The sequence below is a fragment of the Haliaeetus albicilla genome, chromosome 20 (assembly GCF_947461875.1).
Source record: "Haliaeetus albicilla chromosome 20, bHalAlb1.1, whole genome shotgun sequence".
Lineage (NCBI taxonomy): Eukaryota > Metazoa > Chordata > Aves > Accipitriformes > Accipitridae > Haliaeetus > Haliaeetus albicilla.
In genome coordinates, this window is record NC_091502.1 from 4,882,976 (window position 1) to 4,908,721 (window position 25,746).

Genomic DNA, 25,746 nt, shown 5'->3' on the forward strand with positions numbered 1-25,746 from the left:
ATGAGCGAGGCATCAAACTGGCCAAGGATCAGGTGAACATGTGAACGGTGTTCAGGGCTGAGAATAAGCACTTTCTACAGTCTTGGTCAGGGAGGAGAAGCATCACAACAACTGTGATGGGGAAGCAGTTGCATCAAAAGTGGGGCACTGAATATCTAAGGGATGTTACAGGAAAAGTGACAGGATTTGAAGTAGGATGATGTGCAGGTAACTCCCTGCTGCAGGAGTGGGCAGCAAGTAGTCAACTTCACCCTCTGCACAGTAAAATGTGCAGAGAAAAGGACAGTATCTATTTTAGCTACATGCCTGGAATACTGATGAGCCATTCACAGAGATGGGCTAAGGTGCAGAATGGCATGGCAGGATATCAGGCAGGTAGTCTTGGAAAGAGCTGACCTAGCAGTGGTAACTGCAACTGTGAAAGGTGGTAAAACCAGGTCAGTCCCAGTCAGAACTAAAAAGAAAACCCCCACCCAGGGATGGGGAAGAAAGGATTGATTTATAAGCTATGGCTAGGCAAAAACATCAGCATGTTTCAAATAAAATGTTTTTCATGTGAAGTGCAGTGTCAACAGCAAGAACGTAAATCCAACAACTTTTAATTTTTTCAAGCAAAAAAAGCTGAAAAAGTTGAGGAAGAAAATGTGGCAAGTATAGCTAAGTTTGAAGATACCCATCAATAGTGGTAAAACAACAGCAGAGTCATTTTTCTGAGGGCTCTTTCCTTCTTCCTTTCTTCTTCCTTTATCAACAGATAAGCTTTCCCTCTCTCTCTTGCCTATATCCTGACTTGCATGGTTATGATACCACCTAACACAATTTCAGGTCAGTTGAGCAACACCAAAATTTTCTAACTGAACTGAAACATTATTCTCAAAGCATCTCAGTATGAATTTATACATGGTCCATTATAGTTCACGTCCTGTTCTCTTCTAATTAGGAGATGAGCCTTTTGGCAACATGACATTTCCTAACCCTCACCATAGCCTTCCCTTTTGCCCAGGTGAAGGAAGGTGGAGAATCAAAAAACCAACAGCTCCAAAAGATTTTTTACTGATGGTAAAATAAGTGAGGAGGAAGGTAAGGGAATCAGGCCAGGAATTTATAGGAGAGGGTGAGGGAACAGGGAAATGGAGGGAGACCAGGAGAGATACTTATAAAAGAAAAATCTGGTTGCTGACTTTTGGGGTGCAGAAGGTGGTGACAGTCAACACCTATTTTCACTCATCTCAGCAAGTTTATTTTCAATCATTTATATGATACAGGGGAAAAAATTATTTTATGCAAAGAAATTCTTCACATTTGGGGTCGAGTTTGATATGGTAAGATAGCCCAAGCTCCTTCATCTACTCCCCCAAACTCTGTTCTACCTCTCCGTCACTACTTCCACTACAAGCAAAGCAATCCCTTTCATATCCTTCAAAGTTTCATTTTCACTGAACATTATCAGTAGTCCCCAGAGTTCTAATTTATATTCTGTTACAGCACTACATGGGAATTAAATTAGCGGATGTCAAGCCAATTGCCCAGGAAATTTTAGCAAAGTAGTCTTTGAAATTTAGTAAGACTGGAACATGTATTCACAGCAAAAACAGAATAATGTAGGTTTCTTTAAAACCTGTGGCAGGTTCACAATTTCATATATTCTATTCTAATCTAGAAGTAGCATAGACCCCTAAATATGAAATATTTATATTACCCATATGAGTGAAAACAGAAAAATCTACATTCTAAAGCCAGCTATACACCTATACTCAGGCTTCCTCCATTCAGAAAATCCCTAAGTGACAAATATCTAACAAATGCATTCTTCAGGAGGATTTAGGAGAAAGACTTTATTTTGTCTTTACTTTTAAAGAAAGGCTTTTGGTATATTCTTGATTTTTTTCTCATATTCTCATAGGAGTGGAAGAGCTATTTACTTTTCTTCTACTTTTTATGGAACCAGCATGCAAACCATACTTTTGACTCCATAGAAACAGCATTTTAATGTAAGTCAAATTAATAAACCTCTGAAATTTACAGGAACCAATTTTTAAGCAGCATCAGGGACAGAGAGAAGAATGCTCTTGCAAATCAGAAAATGGGAGACAGGCTGCAAGCTTCCTACACATTTATTTTTTGAACGGTTTATTATGTCAAAGACCTCCTCCTCCTTAAGAGTTAAATTCACTTAAGCAAGAAGCAGCCTGAATCTCTCCTTCAGAGCCACCTTTATATGTGATAACTGTTCATACTCAGAGTAATATTTGGGTGGACAAAAGGCTTACAATAAAGTTCTCGCAAGTTTTGGTTTGGGGTTTTTTTTTTTCAGAAAGTCAAAAATAACATGAAGGGTTATATCCCAGTATTCAGTGATGTAATAGGAATGAAGACATTGCAGAAAAAAATTAAACCTTTTCCCTTGAGAGGAAAAGGAAGATCATTGCTGATGTTTCTGGGAAACTTCCTAGCTACTGCAATGACAGATCCTAACAGAGGAACTCAGACAAATCTATAACTGCAGCTCCGATGTAAACACAAGAGATCTGACAGGAATTATGTGAATGCTAGAAAAATGTAAGTGCCAGACTACAATCCTATTTACTTCCAGCAGGAAAAATATCTGAGCCTACATTTATTTACCTTCAAGAGTCATTAAAACAAATACAAGTAGAACAAATTTAACATTGAAAAAGCCTGCAATTAAAAAATTATGAGTCATTCCTCCAAAATCTCATCATTAAAAATAAATTACAATACATTTATTTGTCAATTGTTAGTTCAGCCTTTGAGGGGAGTTGCGTTACTTTTTCTGGCTTTTTTTCTCCTCAGACTGTAGGGATTAGAAAAAGCTCATACACATATGTATAAATAACGTGTATGCAAATCAGGCATTAAAAAAATCATTAAATATCAGGAGACCCACAAAAAACAGGACTGCAATAAGCATCATTAAAATCTATTAGAAAAACAGAAAGTGAGAAAGACTGTTTCAAACTTGGTCCTTATAGCATGCACAAGCCATAGCAAGCTCTCCACAAACACGGACTAGCTGAAAATGTGCAATTTTGGCAAGAACTGAATCCCTAGGCCCAGGAGCACACTCCCACTGCATCCCAACCCCAGCAGAGCAACATACCTCTGTGGTGCCCTGTCCCCATCTTTCTCATCTGATAAAGAAACCCAGATGCAATGCCAACAAAGGACCCCGAAGATCTTGAACTGGATGAGGAAGGGTCACCCTCCATCCCGTACCACATGCCCAACTAAGCAGCCACAGGCACAGTAAACAGACAACAGGGATGCACGTAGAGAAAACCCCAAGAAAGTCTGCAGAGCCCTATGGACTGCAATGCTGGATTTTGAATAGCTGAAGTGCTACCGGCATTCAGACCAGCTAACAGTAAGGATACTCATGTCTTAGTAACTCACTTGTGGCAACTACAGATCTGAATGATACAGCATTGCCTTGAAAATGCACACCCTAGCACGTACCACTCCATTTATTCATTCTCCAGAACTATCATATGTATTTCCACATAGGGCTTTGAACTTGCATCAGCAAGATCAATAGCGCTGCCTTTTATATATCGGAACTCTCTGGCTCCACAGTTACTACTTCAGCATATATGAGAGATTAGCAGGATATAAAAATCAGGTTCAGCCTGATGTGTTAAGACACTAGAAAAATCAAACAGGCAGGTCTTTGACTCCAAACTACTTCAGAGGTTACGATAGAAACTGAACAAGTTACCTGCCATAACATCTTCTGAGCAGCATTCATATTTACTCTAAAGCATTCAATCACCCACTTTGTTTATTAACAGTCTTAATGCCAAACAAACCCAGTCTGCAACAGAGTTAACACTATGACTGGTAGCAGTCACCTAGCAGAGGGCTGAAAAGTCTTCTGACTTTCTGGGGTGCCCTTGTCAAGTTACTCATCAGCTGAAGATTTTTCATTACCTAACATTAAATTGAGATTTGTGCTTATCAAAATATGCAAGCTTCAAAGGGGCAGGATACTGCTTTGGTAGAGACTGCCTATTCCAGCCTACCTCTCGGCTCTCTGGCTGCCACAGCCCCTTCATAAAGTGGTGGTTACCAGCTCTCCATCTGAAGAAAAGCTTTAGGATTTGAGAAGGAGAGGTTTACTTCCAGCTAGAAAAATCTACCTCTACCTTGCATTGGGGTTGCATGTGGAATAATTCAAGTCAGTTCCCACTGAGAAATCATTTTCACTCCTAAAAAAATAAATAATTTTCTCCTCAATACACTTATCAGAAGTGTAATTCCCATTCTAGTCTTCCAGAGATGCACACTCTAGCACTACCAGACAAAGAGAGGACTGTCATTTAATTAAGGTAAGTTTTTTAAACAGTCTGGCAATACCCCAGTGTGGTCTGGGGTATTCACACCAGGGACCACTCTCAGTAGCAGCACAGACAAGACCAGATCAGGTCTGGATCCCACAAACCCATCAACACAGTTTCCCATCACTAGCCCAGCAAGTTTTAACACTCCCAACACGCCTTCTTGCTGACCCTGTGTGCCCACACGACATACCCTCCTTTTCACAGTATAAAAAGTGCTCTGGTGCTCACCATATTTCACAAGCTTCGAATGAAAAAATGCACACAGAGGAATAATTATGTTGTACAGGGCAGCATATGGGTCCCAGCAGAGACCCACGCCAAGAGCTGGGTAGTGCAGAACAACTCTCAGCATAGAGCAGGGTACACCGAGCAGCGCAAGCAAGTCGCTCCCTGCCACATACCCAGCTCTCATTCAGCGCTGTAGACACCATCTAATGAGCTTCACCACATTTACAGATGGCAACATAATTCTGAGACTTCACAAGATCTTGGTTCGCTTCAAAACCCTTCTGAAGCCTAGAGATGTGATGGTGAAAGAACAGAATTAGGATGATATTTAAAGTGAAACAGAGAAACTGCACCATTGCAGCTTACATTCAACAAGAACAGAATACAGGTAAGTCATGGAAGCATCAATGTGAATGCCACCTATTTCTCCTTGCCACATTTGATTCATAATTTCATTAAAACCAGAAAGTCATTTTTGCTTAGCAAGAATTCAGAAATTCTTCTCAAAACCTAAACTTGATGGGACTCTCAAATACATTTCTCTGTGGCTCAACATGTGATCATAAGAAACTCAGGAGCCACCTTCTAGATAATTAGAGTCAAGAATCAACAGAAAAAGGAGTGTTTCATTTTTGCAGCAGCTGCCTTTGAACTCCTTTGAGGCTGCCTATGGCCCCAGTTGAGAATATCTGCTCAAATGTGTAATTTTGTCTGGTAGGCATCCAATCTCAGAAGACCTGAAATATTGTGGATGCTCTAGTATCTATACATGTGCAACGGACATTGTATGGATGGTATCCTGGAGTACATAACTACTTTTCTGTGCATTTTTTTCCTCTTTGAGCCAGTAAGTTATATAAGCAGCAGTTTTGATGATTCAGGCAGGCAGCTAGAAAGAACAGACCTCAATTGCTTTCTTTTTAAAATGTGTACTTGTAAATTAAGAAGCATTTCAAGATTAGGCATCTGTCCAATTCTTTTTATCATTTAGTGTATTATGCTAATGAGGATGCTGTTTCTTTAATTATCATTTGAAGAAAAAAATTGCATTCAGTCCCTTGATCTTCCTTAAAACCATTCCCATGCTTGATTCCCCCATAGGCTTTTAATCACACTGCTTCAGTGTGGAACTCTGCGTTTGAGAAAAAACTCTTCTCAAAACTGGTTCACTGAGAAAGTTTAAATTGTTTTCTCTCATCGGAGCTATATCCTCTACCACTTGGCAGCTTAGAAGGAAGGGCTATAAGACTCAAACTAACATTAGCTTATGCACCAAATGCAGCCTAATGCCGAAACCTATTATATACTGCATATGTAACAGATACTAAACACCAGGACTTGTTAGACAGAGGTAGAGAGACAACTGAAGTGAGCTATAAAATAATACCGTCTTGTGACACTTTACAGTAGAATTCAGTAAATCCTATTTTAAAAGCACTTATAATACACACATCACCAGCTGTTAACTTCGTTATGCAAAGTTACCCAAATATGATGTTCATGGGCATTTGTTATTAGTCAAATGGCTCTATCCATTTAGTTTCAGTGTGGCTTTCTGGTTGTCCCGACAGAGGTTGCTGTGACAGAAGCCCTGGCTGAGTGGGAGCCCAGGGTGTACAAACTCCCCCTGCACTGGCAGTGGGTCTCCTGCACCTCTGAGCTCGTCCCACAGCATCCCCACAGCCTTGCACTGCCTGCATGGGCACCACGGCAAGGGCCCTGTGTCGACATCCACCCACCCTGGAAACAGTCTCGTGGCAGGGGGGACTTGCCATGGCAGCCCCTCACCTCTCCCTGGGGTGAGGATGGGAGGATGCACTGGCCCCAAGCCTAACCTACCTCACCACACACTTCATTGCAGTGCCAGACAAGGGCCATCATCAATGTGTGCGCTCTGCTTTGAAGTTGAAAACATAGTTGTGTAAGCTTGTCTTCTCTTCGGAAAGGAAGAGAAGCCCATATTCTGAGTCATCTCTGGAAAAGCACTGGCTTCAGCCTCCAAGACAGGCTCAAGACCAGTTACAGTATATCCATTTAGAGCTTAAATGCCGCATGTATTGCATGCTGTGCTTTCATCCTACAGTGAAACTGAAAGAAACACTGGATTTTGTTAAAGCTAAGACCCAAATTGCACTAACATCTTGAAGCAAAGTATTTACAAACAAATATTCTGACATCTCATTTATCTGTTTTGCCATAAAATTGGCTTATATGTGATTAATTATGAAAAATTAGCACAGCATGCTTTCATGCACTTTTACTTTGAAATCAAGGTCACACTTTGTTTTGAAATTCAGAAAAACAGTATGAATAATATAATTAACATATCAGAAGATTCTTTGCAAGTAACCTTAAGCAGGCTAAACCAAGAGCTTGCGAAGTTGTTGCTATTCTGTCATTGCAGATGGATCATTTCTTAGCCCTTGTTTATATCCTTCATTTTATTTCTGTAATCCTTTGTACTGAAAGGATGCTTGGAGTAGCATCCCTCATACTAAGCCACACAACACTGATGAATGAAAACAGTGTCCTTGTCCCAAAGCATTTACAAGCCGATTCCTGCTTTGTGGACTCAATTCCAGCTGGGATGCTGCTCCTTAGAAACAATTCAGTAATGGTGTGGTTATGGATAGGGAAACCAGTAACTTAGCCATAGAACCATTTAGGTTGGAAAAGACCTTTAAGATCATCAAGTCCAACAGTAAACCTAACACTGCCAAGTCTACCACTATACCATGTCTCTAAGCACCATGTCTTTTAAGTACCTCCAGGGATGGTGACTCCACCACTTCCCTTGGCAGCCTGTTCCAGTGCTTGACAACACCTTCAGTAAAGAAATTTTTCCTAATATCCAATCTAAACCTCCCCTGCTGCAACTTGAGGCCATTTCCTCTCATCCTATCTCCAGCCACCTGACAGAAGAGACCAGCACCCACCTCACTACACCCTCCTCTCAGGTGGTTGTAGAGAGCGATAAGGTCTCCCCTCAGCCTCCTCTTCTCCTGACTAAACAACCCCAGTTCCCTCGCCGCTCCTCATAAGACTTGTGCTCCAGGCCCCTCACCAACCTGGTTGCCCTTCTCTGGGCACGCTCCAGCACTTCCATGTCTTTCCTGTAGTGAGGGGCCCAAAACTGAACACAGTACTCGAGGTGCAGCCTCACCAGTGACGAGTAAGACTCCCACAACCCACCTGAATACATCCAGTAAATCATTCTGCAGGTTCTGTACTCAGGATACTTAGCTGCCAAAATACGTTTGTGCTAAGCACAGTAAAACACTGGAAGATGTGGGTCTTTCTCAGGCATTTGGATGTGAGCACCTCATGCAAACCATCTTCTGCCCATACAGCTCCCTGCAAACCCTCACCAAGGCTAGATGTGCAAGTCAGTTCTGGTGACAGCGCAAGACCACATGTTGACAAGTCACTTGCTTCAAATAGTGAGAAGTTAATTTCTAGGTCCATGCTGTTTTCACTAATAAAAATCTACCCGGTTATCTCAATAACAACCATTTCTTAAGACTGTGCTTCTAAGACTTGCACAAAGCATGAGAGAAGAGAAAGTATATCAGCTTTTGACCTCAGCTACTGTCCTTTTCCTTCAGCTGCTGTCCAGAGCCAGCCCCAAACCAACTGCAGCATGAACTCCATCTCATGAAGTTTACCTTGTCTGCACAGCAACCTAGCAGCAACCACAGGCTTGCAAAAGGCCATACGGACTCAGAGCTGCCAACTGTAGAGGTCTGACCAACAAAAAAGAGCCTCCCCATGTCAACACAAATTGTCAAAAAACTTGCAATTCAAGTATTGCAGAGCTAGAAATAAAGCAATGCTTTCACCATACTGCTGATATTTGAATAGCTTCTTTTTTAAAAAGGGCAAACAATCTGTTCCCTTACAATGGCAATGACTGGGCTCAATTTCAATACAAATTAGAATTGCCTTTTTCAAAAGAAAGCTCAATTCTATTAAAGGTTAAGAAGGTAACAGACAAACACATGATAAAAATAAACACTAAAAAGCACTGTACTTAAGAGAAACAGGGTGGGCAGAAGATAAAGCCATGGACACCGCATGTCCAAAGAGAAAAGCAAAATCTGGGATATTGGCAAGTGACAAGCTGAGACAAAGGCTGAGGTTTGATAGAAAACCATCAAATGAGGTAAGGGAACAGAATGGGGCACTCCTCAAGCATATGTCCTTGAAGTTATGAAAAATACTGTCACATTGAATTTTATTCTAGCAGAGAAACTGTTCTGGAAGAACCACTCTACTAGTAAGACTTCAAGAAAGTCTGCACGTTATTCATGGCTTAACACAAGAGAGTAGTGAAGTCAACTCTAGCTGATGTTATATTGGACTCCTACTGGATACAGGTGAACCATTTAACTAGAATATTATGATTCACTACAAGCAAAGGGCAATGCTCCAATTTTTTTTGCAGTTGGAAAACAATATGTAATCTTAGCCAATATCTAACTTACTTGTTTGGATATTTTAGAAAGAATTTCTCAAACCTAAAAACAATCATGAGCAAAACTGAGCAGGGGGAAATAGTCACACAAAAATATAAAAAGGACCTGCTAAGGGATGCTTTATTACATGCCAAAAAAAAAATTAAATAAAATCACTGTGCTACAGCCATGAAAGGAAGCTTTTTTGGTTGAAGAATCCTGGATAAGGAAAGTGACAGCAGCAGCAGAGAAACCTGTAAAACAAACCCACAGTACATAACAGATGGGGAAAAAAGACACTGATAGCAATGAATACAAATTAACATTGCAGAAATGCAAGCAAATGATGGAAGAAAAAAACACATTAAAAAGCTATGGTGAGGTTTATGACAACAGAAGCTCCTCCCTAAATGGAACAAGAATAAGCGAATGCCAAGCAATGACTTCAATAACTGGTCATTCCAGACAAATTATCAAACAATTCAAAAAAAGACAAACGTATTTGACAACTACTTCCACTCAGCATTCAGAGAGATGCAAGATTCACATCTTACAGTGATAATGCCATCAGTAACTGGAGAGAGCTTTAAATAACCCCTCAGTTAAAACCCTGCATTCAAGAGTAGAGGGCAGATGAACCAATAACTTTGGATTAATGACTGCTTTTAACAAACATAGGAACACAAGAAGTTCCTGGTGACTGGGGAGAGCTAATATCAAATCAGTATTTAAAAGGGTTAAGTGGGATAACCTAAGCACCTATCAAACAGTTAGGCTGGCATCAGTAGTAAGCAACAGCAGGGAAAGGTTATCATGGGACACAATCAATAAAGCATTGAAAGACAGTAGCATAATTAACACCAATCAACACAGCTGTGTGGAAAATAGGCCTGGTCATGTAAATCTGATCATTTGTATGCAGTTACATCATCATTTGATAATGGTAGTGTGCTGACAAGACATATTTCACACTATGCAGAAATTTCAAGTCATGCTATAGATAAAATCCTGAGTTAAGATTCACCATACTACATCAACACTGCTCATAATAAATGAATTTCAAAAGTGACTAATGAAATGGGAACTAAATGGAGACTCAGCATCCAAATAACAGATTCCTTGTCAGTCCAGCAGAAAAAAAATGAGGTACACCATTTGGAAGCTGAAAAGAGCTACAGACTGCCTCAAAAGGCAAGGCTCATTATTTACCAAAACAATTTACCTGCGACATGGTAGATTCATTACTACCGCTACCCTTTAAATCAAGACCTTGATCTTTTTTCAGGAAGATATGCTAAATAAAGAAAAGTTAAAGGACTACTACTGATATATCCTGCATTTCTCTGACCTGCACTGAGCAAGCAGTAAGCATAGATATTCATGTGGTTCCCTCCGGTCCTTAAATTTATAAGCCTAGGAAACAATGACCCAGACATTATTAATCCCTCTGGAATTTAATGCAATAAGTGAATCATGCTTAATCCATCTGATACAGTATAAAGTGTCTTGAGTATTTCTATGGGATTTCAACTCTAATCCAGTGTTAAATTACTGGATGACTTAAAATATTATCAAGTCACTTCCCTGAATTTCTGATTTTTAGCTGAAAGCAGCAAAAATCTATCCCTCTGAAGCATCTCACTAGCTGTTTGCATAGAGAGGCATGGTATCAAACTCTTGATCTACAACTACCCATGCAGACCACTTTGACCTATTCATTAGGAAACATTTTTTAAAGTAATGCTATCAGAACAGTATTTCCGTGGCATGTCAGAAAGCCTCCCATCAGGTACAGCTGTGACTAAAACACTAACTTCATACAAATCTCTCAAACAAGGTTATGCTCTTGTATACCCATCATCTTCCCATGCAGCGCTCTAAGATCAGTATGAGAGGTGAAAGTCACATTATCTCTGCCAAACACACGTTACTTGGTCCTGCCTATTTGAAACAAAACACAGGGGTCTGAAAATGCCATTCTTGTAGACAGCTCTAGAATGGGCCGGGAAACTTTATTCTCCCAGGTCTACAATGAGCACTCAAACTGCAAAATAGTCTCCTGCTTTTCTTGCTCTATTCAACATCTACTTCTGGCACAATTTCCCCCTTCAGAAGCTGAACATCTCTAACACTCATCACAGAGCAAATTCATTTCAAAGATTCCCAGAGCTCTTTTCCAGCTGATGGCCTTTGATTTCCAAACCTGCTAGCCATAAGGAATCAAGACTTCAAGCTGCTTCTCACAGGCCTTACTTTGAATACCATTGACATGTCAGCTCAAAAAGGAAGGGAACATGTTAGTGAAACAAGTACTCAGTACCTCTTAACAGTGAAACAGCATATCTTATGAAAGGGAATGCTTTAATGTGACCTTTTGGAGAACACTACTAAGAAACTACTTCCTCTGCTTTTTTTTGTCTTATCTCATTTAGATGCAATTACAGAATACTGAAACATACAATTCCATTTTTTGGATGCTGATATACTTCTTTTCATAATCGTCATCCAAGCACTAGAGAGTCCTCAACCAAACTGGAAAATCCACAGGCATATATAGAAAACTAAGAATACTCAGCAGGATTCATCTGTATTTCTCACTTCAGCTTCTGCTCTTTCAGCTCTGTAGCCAAGCCCTAAATCCAGGGTCCAGCCTTTGACTTTATCCAGTTAATGGCAGTGGGAGACCTGTACACAGGAACACTCTTTGAGAGGGTCCAAACAACAACTCTTCCCACTCACAAGAGTCATACAGCTTTAGCCTCACCAGCTGAGTTACAAGACTTACAACCCTAGTAATGAGAAGGCAGAAACAGTTATAATTGCTTTTAAACCAGAAGTCATTTGTATATGGGAAAGACATAAAGGCATTTCTGTACATCCTTCACATCGCTCAGCACAGTGTCCTGCAAATGTTGTCTTCAAACAGAAGATGTGCATTGGTCTATGCCTTCCAATTCTTTCATGTCAGGCAACAGAGTGCTGGAGCATCACATGCCACCCAGAAGCCCATAAACACAGGATTTCCCTCATTTGGTGTTTAGCTGCATGACTGCTGTGGAATTATAACCAGGATGCGCGTGCCACCCAGAAGACAGTAACACACCAGTTCAATCACCCATTTCACAGCCACAACTACATCATCTGTGACTGAGCATGACTGCTGCCAGAGAAACAGCTTTTGACTTGGGTAAGGGATGGGATATTCTTACCCAAGCTCCTGTAACCGTACAGTTCCTATCACCTAGCACCATCCCCAAAGGCATCGGCATATCTGAAGAGTCCTCTGAAAGCCAGGCATCATGCCCTGATGATGTCTGCTTCATCTTTCTGAGCCCTGCCAGTGCCTGTTGGCCTCACATCCTGGGTTGGAGAGGGAGACAGACATGGTATAGGATTTCCTACATTGAGGATTGGGATGGTGGGAATGTCCTTGCCAATGACCTGGGTTTGCTTTCTCTTTGCTCCCATCTGCTTTCTGCCCTCAGTCTGATTACCACAGAAATGTCACCCCTTGGGTGCCTCCTCACCACATACAGTGCTGCATGCTAGAGCCATGCCCCAAGGCTTTGCTGGGGTCCTGACCCTCTCCCAGTGCTGGCTGCTCTTGTCAGACCTTTCTGACTCCAGATTGGACCAGGTCCAAGTCTCCCCAAAGGAAAGAGCAACACCTATGCCATGTTGCCATCAGAACTTCTCTAGCCAGGCTGTGTTTTATCACTTGAGGGACAGGATCAGGCCTGGCCCCAGGAGATGCATACTCAGGGAAGCACACGCTGGGCTACTTGTTCTTGTTGTTCCTCCCCACGGTTGCTCAGCCAGCAGGACACAGCAGGCTGTCACACCCTACTGATGCACAGGGAAAATCAGCCGTGAGCCTGCTGTAAAACTGGGGACAGTATAAGACCACAAAAGGAGACTTTGTCCCATCATGACCTGGTCATCACAGAAAACGCAACCTCAGAACTCTGGTTTAATTTGGTCTGTCTGAGGTTACCCCTGGCTGGGCCAAAGCCAGGGATGCACGCAGCCAGCCTGCTTGGGGATAGGCTGGGAAGAAGCAGCCTGTGGCCTCCCTCACCCCCTCCAGAATTTGGCAGTACCCCATACGGTCAGCCTCCTTCCAGAGCCCACACTGTCCTATCTCCATCCATTTCCTCAAGTCATTTGAGGCTTTGGGACCATTGTCAGCCTGTTGCTAGTGGGCAAAGAGCCAATGCCCCCAACCAGGTGACAAATACTGCCCCGCAACTTGCGAGCGTAGCTGTCATCTTTTTTTCCAGGAAAAACATCATTGCTGACCTCCCAGAGGCTTCAGAAAGCATTGTTACTGCTCACAACTGAACACAACCTCATACCACTACAACACAACTTTACCAGGATCCATATCACGGTCATCTCCCAGCTGACAAAGTTATGCCTTCCCAAGCATGAAAGACTAACTTCAAGTATTGTCACATTATCTCAAAAAGTACCGGATTTAGTTTAGATATCTAGTACATTGGTTTAGATATTAATATTTTCCATATATGCTATACCTACCAGACAGAAATCAAAAACATTAGGAAAGCAAAGATCTATTTTTGTTTGATAATTCCCCCCAGTAAAAAGAGTCTCACGGTTTGCTTTGAAGACACCTTTATCTCCGTTGTTTACACAATTGTTAGAGGGAGTTTTCTTTTCATTGGATAGACTAGCACTAATATAAAAATCAAAGACAACTTAGAAGAGAGTTCTTTGGTGGCAAAAACATTTAAAAGATCAAATCAGACATTAATAATATGGAAGACAAGCTTACCCAGAATGCTGGAAAAACAAATTTTACTTCCATTGGTGATAGTTTGCCCTAGAAGACAGTCCCAGGGTGGAAACCTTTAAAAAAACCAAAAGACTCATTAGAATTAGAGTAGGTAACAAGGGCATACACCATCAAATCTTTCGTAAACACAGTGCTCAAGATTAAATACCCTGATTATGATCCTGTCCAAGTTTCCTGGCATTAGCTCACAGATAAGCTGGTCCGTGTTAGGAATGAGCGAAATGAAGCAATACACCTACTCACAAAAGGGGAAGAGTATACAAAAACTCTGTGAAACAAAAACTCTGCATTTTCTCTTCCTCTGGAGTATCTTTAGATTAAGTCAACGCTCTCAAGTCAAATTTAGGTACACAAGCAAAGGGGAAGCACAGCTTAAACCTAGTCAGGTTTTAATGTATTTACAGAGATAATTGTTTTTAAGGGACTCTGTGCTATTTGATGCCTTGTCTCTATGCCACATTTTGATGGGATAAGGTGATGTATTGCTATTCAGGGAGATTTAGCTGAATTTGCTTGTGATGAGATCACCCAGAAGAAGTATGGAAGGAAAGAGGAGAAACAAGAAAAGGTGAGGCAGATCATCCAGAAAACACACAGAAGGAGCTTCTCCCAGAAGTCAAGGAAAGATCACGATCACAAGAAGTAAACATTGTGAATCAGAGAATGTGAGTTATATCAAAAGACATTGGGTCAAGGCAGAGAAGGAAAGCAAGCCAGTCCTGAGATTTGATAAGAGGTCACAAGATACAGTTTTACCAGTGGTAAAAGGGGCCAAAGTCAAACTGGTGAGAATCAAAGATGAAAATAGAAGATCTCCCAAGTAGGGCTGACCAGATCATAAGATGACAAAAAAAAAGCTGGAAAAGGTTTTGGTTTTCAGTTGTTTTGGGGTTTGGTTTTTTTTTTAATATTATATCAGTGATGTGTATTTATTTATATTATGATGGGAAACAGGCAGGAGATTAGAGTGAAGAGTTAAGAGGTATAAGTGCGAGGAAGACTAAGAAGAGGGATGTGACTGTGGGACAAGCAGAGCAGGTAGAAATGAGAAGAGACCTGAAAGTATGACAGAGGAAAACGCAGAGTCAGAGAAAGAATGGAGAAGGACAGCTGAGGGAAAAGGGGAAGTCATATGACACTCATTTTCCCTTGTAGTGAAGATCAAGTGGAGAAAAGTTAGATAGAAAGCTTAGAAAATATTAGAAGATGGAAGATATAAATGGGATTCTAGGTAAGATTTAATCAAATAGTCTTTTAAAATGTTTGATTCACATAAACTTCACTCAAATGTGGTAAAACCCCAAATCCAAAGTAACTCACAGCAAAAGATGCACTAATTACAATGAAATTTATATTTTAATAAGAAATTCCAGGTACATTCTATTTTTTCCCCCCACCTTCCATTCCCCAGCAAGGCAGCTTGCTTCTTTTCAAATAACTCAGTTAAATTAAGTTGTATGTTCAGCCTCATTAGCCACCATCTCCATTCCCCTGCGGTTTTAATTAGATAGGTCTCTTTGTGCACAGCTACCTCAATCCTTCCCCTCCCAGACAATCCCACAATGTTGCTTTTTTTATGTTATCATTCTTCAAATGCTCCTTACTGCATTGGAGACAGCCATGGCGATCGGGGCAGAGCAGTGCTCTCCTATGGAGGAGACAGGGCAGGAACTGCAGCCAGCAAAGCACACAAACTCCTTGGGCAGGGCTAAGATGCTCTTCCACACTGGTTTACCCACTTTGAGACAACCCATCAGCACAACAGGTTCAAGCTAAGGGTCAGACCCTCTGCACAGACACCAAGCCCCAAGCACACAGAGTTGACTTCTCCCAGCAGCCTCCTTCCTGCTCCACAAGCCCCCATATGCTGGTCCACCATCTCCACACCCAGCATATGAAATCAGAGGCCAGGAACAAGGCCCAAACACCCCACCAAAGCTGAGGGACACAGGAGGCCCCTGAATTCAAGATGATACGTGGATGCGGCTCTTCCCCCAAAGCATCCACTTTGGCAAGCCCAGCACATCGGCACATCCCCCCAGACATCAGGCCATGGCACTGTCCCACGAGATGGAAGAAAGGCTCGGGAAGACTTGCTCAAAAGGTCTGACCTGGCTTTTAGCCCCTTTTTTTTTTATTAAACAAGCACAGGAACAAAGGTACCAAGATCATGAGATGACCTGTTTCCAGCTGGAAATGGGGGTAAAGGCTGATGTTTCAGGGGAGAAAAAAAAAAGGAAGCGGGGGGATGATCAGCTCTGCCCATAAGGAGCAAGACAGGACTTCAGCCCCTATTTGCACTCTATTAGCAGAAAAAGACTGCAAATCCAGCAAGCATGGTTGGCAGAAACACCCCTCAGAGCAAAGGACCTCTGCTCCACAGCTACTCTGCAGCCCCAGAGGAGAGCCCAGGGAGCTCAGCACCACTCCCAGGCTATTCCTGGCTGCCCAGGGTCAGCAGCAGCACAGCAGGGATTACAGCAACTTGGATTTGTTACGTAAGGGACATGTTGCTCATGACATCTCTCAAATCCCAAAGACATTGCTATTATGTAATAGGAACAATCAAACAGGGCAGTTTTTCCATGATTTGTTTGTTGGTTTTTTTTTTTTTAAAGTGCTGAGCAGCTAAAAATTAACATTGTGAGTCTGTCAGAGTCAGTGTTATGTTTTCCACTCTAATCAGTTTAACCTTAAAACTGACATAGCTTATAGGGACAGTGACTCAGCTCTCACTTCACCCAAGGCCTCAAGATACAGAAAGGTGAAATAAAGCAACCTTTGTCCACCTTCCCACTCGGTCCTCAGTGAAGGGCAAAGCCTGTATCTTCCGAACCAAGCCTGAGGGCTTTCCTTGCTTCAGCATCAGCATCTCATTGGCTCTGTTGACATTAAAGGATTACTCATATGAATAAAGGCTGTGGACCTGGCCCTGAACTTTGCTGCGTGGATCAGATGGCTGTGAGCGACTCTGACACTGGGGCTTTCATCAATGAAAAACACAAGCTCATTTGGCAGAGTCTCTGAGTCCCTTGCCTTCTTAAATTATTACTGTAAATAATTCTTATGGTAATGCACACAATTTTACATGACACATTTATGCATACACATGTTATTTAAGAAAATACATGTATTGACAAAAAATTCACTGTTTCTGTAAGCCACTTAACTCATGTATTTGGGGCATGCTTTAGCAATATCAAGGATGGGTAGATACAGATGTTTCAGGAAGTCCTAGCTGGTAATTTGATCAAGCTGCTGTCATATCAAGATTAGCACTTTACCCAGTCTGGTTTTGGTTTAGAAACTTACTCATTTCCTTCCAGCTTACAAACTACATTTAAAGAAAGTTCTCCATTCTTTTCAACTGCTCTTTTAAAGTTCTTTTTTAGTTTAAGATCTGAGAAAGGGAAGAAAAGCACTCTTCATGTAGATCTCACATTTCCTATCTATTCTCCTAGCCTTTCAACCATTTAACACATTGAAGAAACAGCCCAATTTTAGTGCCCATGCTGAACATTTGTTTTGATCCTCATAGCATTAAACCCCAAACAATGTATCCAGATTGTGACCATGATACAGCAACCCTTTCCTAAGCACTTGCTCCTGATCTCCATAACATTTCTAGCCTTGTGTATGCAGCCATTTGATTTCACCAAGGCTCATGTAGGTTGCTTCCAGAGATTGTTTTACTGGTTTTCCCATTTTAAAGCCTCACTATTATACCACACCAATAGCTAAACAACCTTTTGTCATAATAGCAAGAGAAGAACCTAAAAACCTGATGGTCTTGTAGACCAGAAGGAATACATTCATCCTGAGAGCACAGCTCTGCCGAGCACACTCAAATGCAATTTACTTCTGAATGCCTTATCTGCACCCAGCATCCTGCCAGCTTTCCCTGCGCATAGCACATCATGATTCCTCCCAGCATTCTGGCATGAACAAATTGCATCAAGCTTGGAAATGCTTAATACAAAGCTTTATTTTTCCCCCCATCACAATCTAATTCTTTTTCAGTAAGACTAACATACCCTGTAGCACAGAAATACATTACTTGGGAGTCATCCAGTCCCTCTGAATTTTTCTGGCAGTATAAACTTGAGAATTATTATGAAGACCACCTTGGACTGAAAAAAATCTCAGGTGGCTTAAGGGGTTGTTGTTCCACGTGCCCCATACAAAACTTGGCAGAGACAACAGATGCCAGAGGGTGAAAGCACTATTGGAGCATCTCTGTTCTTCAAGCTACCCTTGCCTGCCAGACTGGCTCTTTGGCAGCCTTAACATTTTGCCATAACTTAGAGCGCCCTGTGGGGATAATCAACACGGAAGCCAACTCATTTAGGATAAGCTATCAAATAGGTAAAATTCAAAAAGTAAAACTTAATAGAGAAACTAATTAGCCCAGCATGTGTTTTAGATGCTTGTTTACTTTTTAACTATGATTTCAAAGGGAAGTCATTCTCCTGCGTTTGGTGATTATGCCCATGAAGTGAAACTCACAGCTGTGCAAAGAAGAACAAGTTATGCCTTCCTTCCAGCTCTGCATCCCATGCAATAGCTGCTTCAAAGAAGTTTATCTCTGGGCAGAACAACCCTCAGGCTCACATAAGAAGCAGCAACCTGTATTACACCATCATCTAAATGAAGTCATGATTGCAGGCTGGGAGGGGAATCCAAGGAATTTTTTCAGCTGATGCTTTTGCTAGTTTTGAGGATTGCATAAAATCACTGATCTGCAAGTGATGTCACTAACAGCAAAAGCCTGGGAACTGCTGCTACACCAGCTGCTTCTGAGGATTAAGTCATTTGCAGAGACTTTTGATGTGGATGCCTCTGCAGGAACAAAATGGACTTCTCCATCCACAGTCCCCAAACGCTCTGCAAGAGTGGGCCAGCATACTCCTCCCAGTTGTTGGCACAGCCTTAGACCAACTTCACCGCAATTATACAGGAACATAACTTGGATCTCCTTACCTTCCAGCCAGGGCACCACTGACACCACCTTCTGTGCAGGACTACAGGCTGTGGCACACTATGCCACAAAAGCAGCAACAACTTTTACTTGAGCAGAAAACAGTTCCTGCCCTGAAACATGAAGATTCACTATCCCAGGAGCTTTGAACCTGTTTGCCTGACTGCCAGCTCTGTAGCCACTTAATTGAAAAAGAAAATAGAACTCCTCAAAGAAATTACTAAGGTGACTGCTTAAATAAAGTCTCTTAAACGGCCCTTTCTTGTACTGAAGACCTATTTTTCAGATGTTTTGAGTGTTTTACAGATATGCCTTTTTGCTGCAAAATACTAACCTGGTTCTATATTATAACAGAGTAACATGGGACAGAGCTTTAATTGGTATAAATCACTTGGTTGTGTAGTTACAGCAATTTAAAACAGCTAACCATTTCCCCTCTTGCTTCTCACCCTACAAACCCTCGCTAAGTAGGTCTTTGTCATGAAACCAATGACAGGGGACCCTGTCAGGTGGTTACAGCATTTGGCTGTACTCTGGAGATCTTTCTGGTGACCTTGGGTGAAGTGTTGGACCTTATCCTCTTCCCAGTTCCCCACTGGAAAATCCAAAATAGCAAGTTGATACCATGTAATGGCAATGGACAGAATAAACAAAGAAGGTTTTCGGAGAGCAAAGCATCAAATGCATGCCCAGCAACAGCAAGTGACAGTGTTCCCAAGCTGACGAGGATGCTATTTATATTAGGATAGTGCCAGAATAAGTTATACAAAAATCCGTAGTTATTATTTTCCTGAAGAAAGACTGTTTCAATGGGTTTGAGTTTGCAATAGTAAGCTCAGGTACAAAACAAACCATCAAGCACTTGCTGCTCTTTGCTACTTTATTTCCACTCCAGCTACTTCAGACTTCTTTAACAAAAATGACTGCAGAATGTTCAGTAAAAGCTGCATTTAAACCAGGCCAGTGTAATTATAAATAACTTACGATAAAATGCAATATTTGTGTAGGGAAAGCATTTGCTAAATCAGCTGTGCCTTGGTAGTCTTTTTAGCAAACCTCAGCATCCAGCCAGGGGTGGAGAGGAAGAGATCCTCTTGCACTGCTTGTTGCTGGCAATTCAGCAAATACCTTTACTGATATGTCCATTACTATGCCTAGATCTTTTCTCCTCCAAAGCGTTCAATCAAATATTAAACCAACCACTGTGTATGAGTCTCTACTGTATTGTGCTTCACTTCATCTACCATTGTATGAGTCTCTGGAGAGAGCACATTTCACTGGAGCCCGCAATTCTGGCTGCAGTTCTCTGTCCTATGCTGATTTCTGATGCTTCCTGCACGAACTTAGGAAATAGAGGATGCACACTGGAAGCTGGAAGTCTTGTTTTTCCGAACTTAAGAGGGAGGACTATTTCTCACTGGTTATGGAGTTCCCTGCACAGCCTCTGATGTGCTGTTGTGCTTTACAGATGTGGAAAACTGCACTTCTGCAACAGATGTGCTGCTAGCTCTCCTCTCCCCACTATCTTCTAAATATCTAGCATTGCTTACTATACCATAAATGTGTTTTGCACAGAAATACACTCTCCAGAAATTTAGACCAGGAGTTTTAAGCTGCTTTCTTGTTTGTTACAGTCACGGACAACACCCTAGAAAACTTTACCATAGAAGAAGCTTTGCTGTAAAGAAATGAAAAACTAATCTGACCGAAACCTACAGCTGACATTTGTTAGATCAGTAGCCAAATACCTACCTCTGTCCTTAAAGACATGGTACCATATCAAAAGCTCCTTCAAATAAACCACACAGACACAGCCTTGTAAAGGTTTTTCTCAAACCCTCCCTCACCTCAGGTAGCAATTTCCAAACCCCCACTGCATTTCCAAACTCACAGTGCCTTACTCAAAGGATCACTTGCAGAATCCCCCTATTGTACCTTAAAACAGGACTTTATTCCGCAGAAATTAAGGTGATGATAAATAAAGTAGAATGAGAAGTTAAGCCTCATTTGCATACATGTAGCTAGCTCACTGCTACCACTCTCCTGCAGCACAGGCTGTAGTGCTCTCCACAACAGATTGCAGAGATAGGAGACAAGTAGCCGGGTATATTTAATTGCATTGGAAAAGGGCAGACTGGTAAAGAGTTTATGCAGCAGGAGATCTAGAAAAGCCCACAACCCTGCTTGAAATTGGGGCTGAGAAGCAATAAAACCCACAAACACAACACTGAATGTAAAGAGCATAAAACAATTCCTGCATGAAATCACACAAGCCAAAACAAGGCATTTATGCATCACGTTATATCCAGCACAATTGCTGCCAAGTGCCTCCTTAATGCAGTCATCCATTGCAAAGTTAACCTGTATGCAAACACTTGACATTCAATTATTTTGCTACCGATGCCTTAACATCAGTAAATATGTCTAATGCTTGACTTGCTGAAAAATATTTATTCATTTTTTGATCTTTGACAGTTTTAATGCAATGATAAATGTCAAGGCTCCTGCTGGCTGGCTTTTTCCACGTTTAGAGTGCTCAGGGATCACCGGCTCCCTAACAGGGGTGCCCGTAGGGAGCACAGGCCGGTGCGAAGGCTGAGGCACAGGGCACAAGCCCCTCAGCACCGCTGTTACCTTCGGGATGCGGTGATGGGGACGGGGGAGAAAAAAAGCGGAGGCAAAGGTAGCAAGGGAGATGAAGCGAGGAGGAGGGAAAAGGTACCCAGGCTCACCTACACAGGGTTGGAAACAACCGGCCTAGGTGAACAGCTCTTCAAGCAGAAGTGGTTTGCCTGGACCCGCTGCCCTACCTTCCACGGATTTATTATCTTTCATACCAAAACACCGGCTTATAATTCGCAGTAGCTGCTTTAGCTGTCGTCATTCTTAAGAAAAATAACGAGATGTCGTTTAACTCCCCCCTCCCCCGCACCGTCCCACCGGTAACTCACTGCTGCTGGGCATAAACCGGGCAAATTCCGACCTCGGCGCCGCGCAGGGAGCAATGCCCGCTTGAGCCAGTCCGTTCACGAGCGTCCCCAAAACTTTTGGCTGAAGCCATGGAGATAACGCATCCTATCCACCTGAACCGAGCTCTGGGCTCGCTTCGCCCCCTCACCGCCCGAACGCGTCGTGCCTTCACACACACACCCCCCCCCACCACCTCAGCAGCAGCCCAGAGAAGGGGCAACCCCACCTCGGCGGAGGGGAGGGGGAGCGGAGGGGAGCCCAGGCTGCCCGCCCACGCTACCCGCCCACAGCGGATACGCGGTGCTCACCTGCCCCGGTGGTACGTTCCCTCCTCCTCCTTTCCCCCCCCCCTCCCTCCCTCTTCCCGCCGGCGGAACAGAACGACGGCGGCGGGGGCGCGTGGCCGCGCTTATATAGCGGCGGGGGCGCAGCCGCCCCAGCAGCGCGCGCCTCGCCTCACCGCAGCGCCCCCTGCTGGACCGACCCGCCTCACGCACCACGAAGGGGGGACCGGGCGGGAAAAACGGAGGTGTCACGATAGTAAACGGCGATAAGGGAGACTCGGGACCGAGTTCTCGGGGAGTGCCCGCGCGGGACGCTGCTGTCGCTGCCCGGTTTTCCTGAGGAAATGGGAATTAACGGCCCTGCAAGGAAATGAGGGATGGTGCCTCGGGTGACATCAGGCAGAAACGGGACTTGGTGGTGGCAAGGATTTCCCTTCCTTCCCCGGCCGCTCTCCCCGAGTCCACTTCTCTTTCGCTTTAGAAAATAAGTAAACAAAGAGGCAGACACGGAAATTTGCTTTTCAGCAGAACTTGTAACTCAAACGGTAATCTCCGTTGCTTTTGCTTAAACTCTGGCCCAGGGGTTTTAGTCCCGTTAGGAAAGCAAGCTTTGTGATATAGGCAGAGGCTCTTTATTGCACGTTTATCTACACATACAGCCTGTGTTACAGCTATCTCTGTGCGTATCGTTAATATTCCCAACAAGCCAGCGCTCATTGTTTCGATCGGCTGTTAAAATCGACAGCAGGCACGAGATCAGATGGGAGTTTTATGATCTGTGTCTAATGCTGGGCAACTCAATTAATTTTTATAAAGTCCTCTGGGCAAATGCATGAAGGTCTGTCTGTTCAGGAGGAGGTGGTGAAGGGGTTCCCGCTTCGCAAGGCTGGCCAGATGCCGCACGGCATCCTCCTGCCTGGGAGCCCCTACAACGATGCCCGGAGGCATCAGGAGAAGAGCCAGGAGCTCAGGACCGATGCCTGGAGGCACCAGGAGAAGAGCCAGGAGCTCAGGACCGACGCAGAGGGGCACAAGATGGCCAGTGTCCGGGAGTCTGGCAGAAAACACCCATGGTCTGCACCCCAGCTCCAGCCCGGCCCTTTGGCAGCTGGGATCCAGTACAGCACTGTGGAAGGACTTCCCTTACCCAGTGCCATGTCACAGCATCATACGGTAGGACAGTCACTGTCACAGGATATATCCTTATTTCCCAGGCACGCAATAACTTCCTTATTTCTGCCTAGGCTCAAACACACTGTGCTCGCATCTGTCTGCAGTCTCAAGTGCCAAGTACCATCCCTGTGGCACCATAAGTGAGTCTCTTATCCTTAAAGGACCTTTCTTTAAGGTTTGTCTTCCCGGCTGAAAAAAGCTCTGTTCCCCACCCCCAGCCCCACCACGCTGGACTAAATGCTACGCTTGAGTTACAGAGACAATGAAGATCAAGCGTTTTAGCTGGTGAAGGCGGTGAGAGCATCCCTCCGGCTGGCACAAAGGAGGACCCTGACGAGACAGGCACTGGCAGGTTTAGCTGCGGTGGTTTAGGGCATGGACCCCCACCCCCCCACCAGCTCTACTAGAGCTTTCCAGCCCCCAGCAGAGTGGGCAGGACAGGAGATGTGGCCACACCTCGGTTCACAATTCAGAATATTATTTATGTTCAAACCCTGAGCTTATCCATGATTCAAAGAAGGAGAGGGGATCCTGAGGAAGTGAATGAAACCACCCAGCACCTCAGCCATTAATTTTCAGAAAGCAGCAATGCCATTTGTCTTGCCCAAAGGTGTTACCAAGAAACTGTCGATGATGGGGACTTACAGGCTTTCACTGCCCTCTTTTTACATTAGTATTTGAGGGAACCCACTGGCTGTATTAAAACAGGAACACTAACTGAGAAAGCCCAAATTCACGCAAAATATTAATCGGCCTGACAAGACCTATGCATGAAAAAAAGAAAATACATGCCAGCATTGAGTTTATTCCCTCAATAGAACATTTTTGCAAACAATTATCACTCCCAGCACTTGACTTCTGATCACAGAGCTATTGCATTCTAAAAGATAATTCATGCTATTATCGCACCTAATTAAAAGCTACTTAGCTGTAGAATGTGGGCTCCACTTTATTTTTAGATTCTGTGCAGAAGTGAAATTATCTGCTGTAGATAATTCACATAAACTTGTTTTTCTCCAACATTTGGAAGAGAGATCTGTAGCCCATACAAATGTACAGCGAAGGATTTCTTATGCGACTCCAACAAACAGAAGGGATAACAAAAAATTGTTGCTTACGCTGTAAAGAGTAAAAGAAAATGATAAGAAACTGAAGCAGTGGATGGCTTTTATAAAGGCAGGCAGAGCAGTTTCAAGCGCAGTTTCAAGCCAAAACCACTTTGTTGATGTGTTTAGGAACAAGCTGCTGCAGCTACAGAGAGGTGGCAGAATAGCCTCACGCATAGACCTGGAAATAGAAAGCAGTGAGGAACCCACGGCCCAGAGCAGGGACAGCCTGCCTGTGAGCACACAGGACTGGATACGGCCCTGATGGAACTGGGGAACAGAGCATCCCCATGCCTTGGCCGTGGTTGCCCCGGAGACGCCCCCCCAAGTCTTCCCTCCCTGTCATAAGGGCATCATGCATGGTTGGCACAGTGGAGGCACCTTTTGCTGTGCATCCAGGCTTCATCCCTTGTGTTTAAACAAATGCTGGGACATCTCAGTGGCTGTGTTTGCACTGATGGACACAGCGGGACCAGGGACCGAGCTGGATTGCTGATCATCCACACTGCTTAATTGTTAGCGTGCTCCAGGGCACAGTCTTGGCCAATGCCATGTAGCCTGGCACAGCAAGACAGTGCCTGGGCACAGCCTGGGGGGTGGCACGCAGGAGGGACCTGCTGGCTGGGACGACACTGCTTCCCGTTCCCTTCACCCTATACAGTCTTCCAGCTCTGTCTCAAGAGGTTTTGCAGCCACAAACTTCCCTCCTGCCCCACCCCAATTCATGCAACACAAACCCTGTTTCATGCAATAAAACACCATTCTTGTGGGCTGCAGCACAGCTATTACATTAGCTCAGACAGCATAAATTTAAAAAAAAAAAAAAAAAAGAAGGGAAACATCTACACATTAATACCAATGTCTTAGGGCCACAGCAGCACCAGATGGGAGACCAGGATCAAGTACTATGCAGGATGGATATAGCCAGTCAGTGTCACTTGGCCTCAGGATCGGAGAGCAGTTCCTGGCTCTGTTTACTTAGCAGTAAATACAAAGCTGGTGATGCCCGAAGGCTGCACAAGGCTTATTTCTCTGCAGAAACAAGCAAGAGGCACAACTGGCGTTCAGCTTTGCAGATTACCTGGGAACAATGAAAGCCAGGGAAAAAAAATAGCACACACACCCCTGCTTAAATAAAGCTGCAACATCATATTAAGGCTATTAGTTCCAGAAGATTTTTAAAAGGTTTTTGTACCAGGGAGGATGCAGCTCGGAGCTGCACGAAGGAAGGTCCACAGAGCAGCTGCTGGGTTGCATTGCCGAGAGCGTGAGCGCTGCCGAGGGCACATGGAAAAGCTGAGGGCTGCCTGGCTGCCCTGGTAAGTCAGTGGGTAGGTGACAGGCAGAGCCTGCTGCAGGCAGGGAGAATGGCTGGGGGC

At 43.5% G+C, this 25,746-nt stretch overlaps 1 protein-coding gene across 3 annotated transcripts in view; it reads right to left on the reverse strand.

Annotated features, from left to right (window-relative positions):
* Positions 1-22,130, reverse strand: part of MTUS2 (microtubule associated scaffold protein 2) — a 310,760-nt gene extending 288,630 nt beyond the window's left edge. For all 3 annotated transcript variants that reach the window (XM_069808064.1, XM_069808063.1, XM_069808065.1), the window contains exons 1-2: positions 21,786-22,130; positions 13,836-13,909 (exon numbers count right to left, since the gene is read on the reverse strand). The gene's annotated coding sequence lies outside the window, so the exon portion shown is untranslated. The remainder of the gene's footprint in view (positions 1-13,835; positions 13,910-21,785) is intronic.
* Between the last annotated feature and the right edge of the window lie 3,616 nt (positions 22,131-25,746).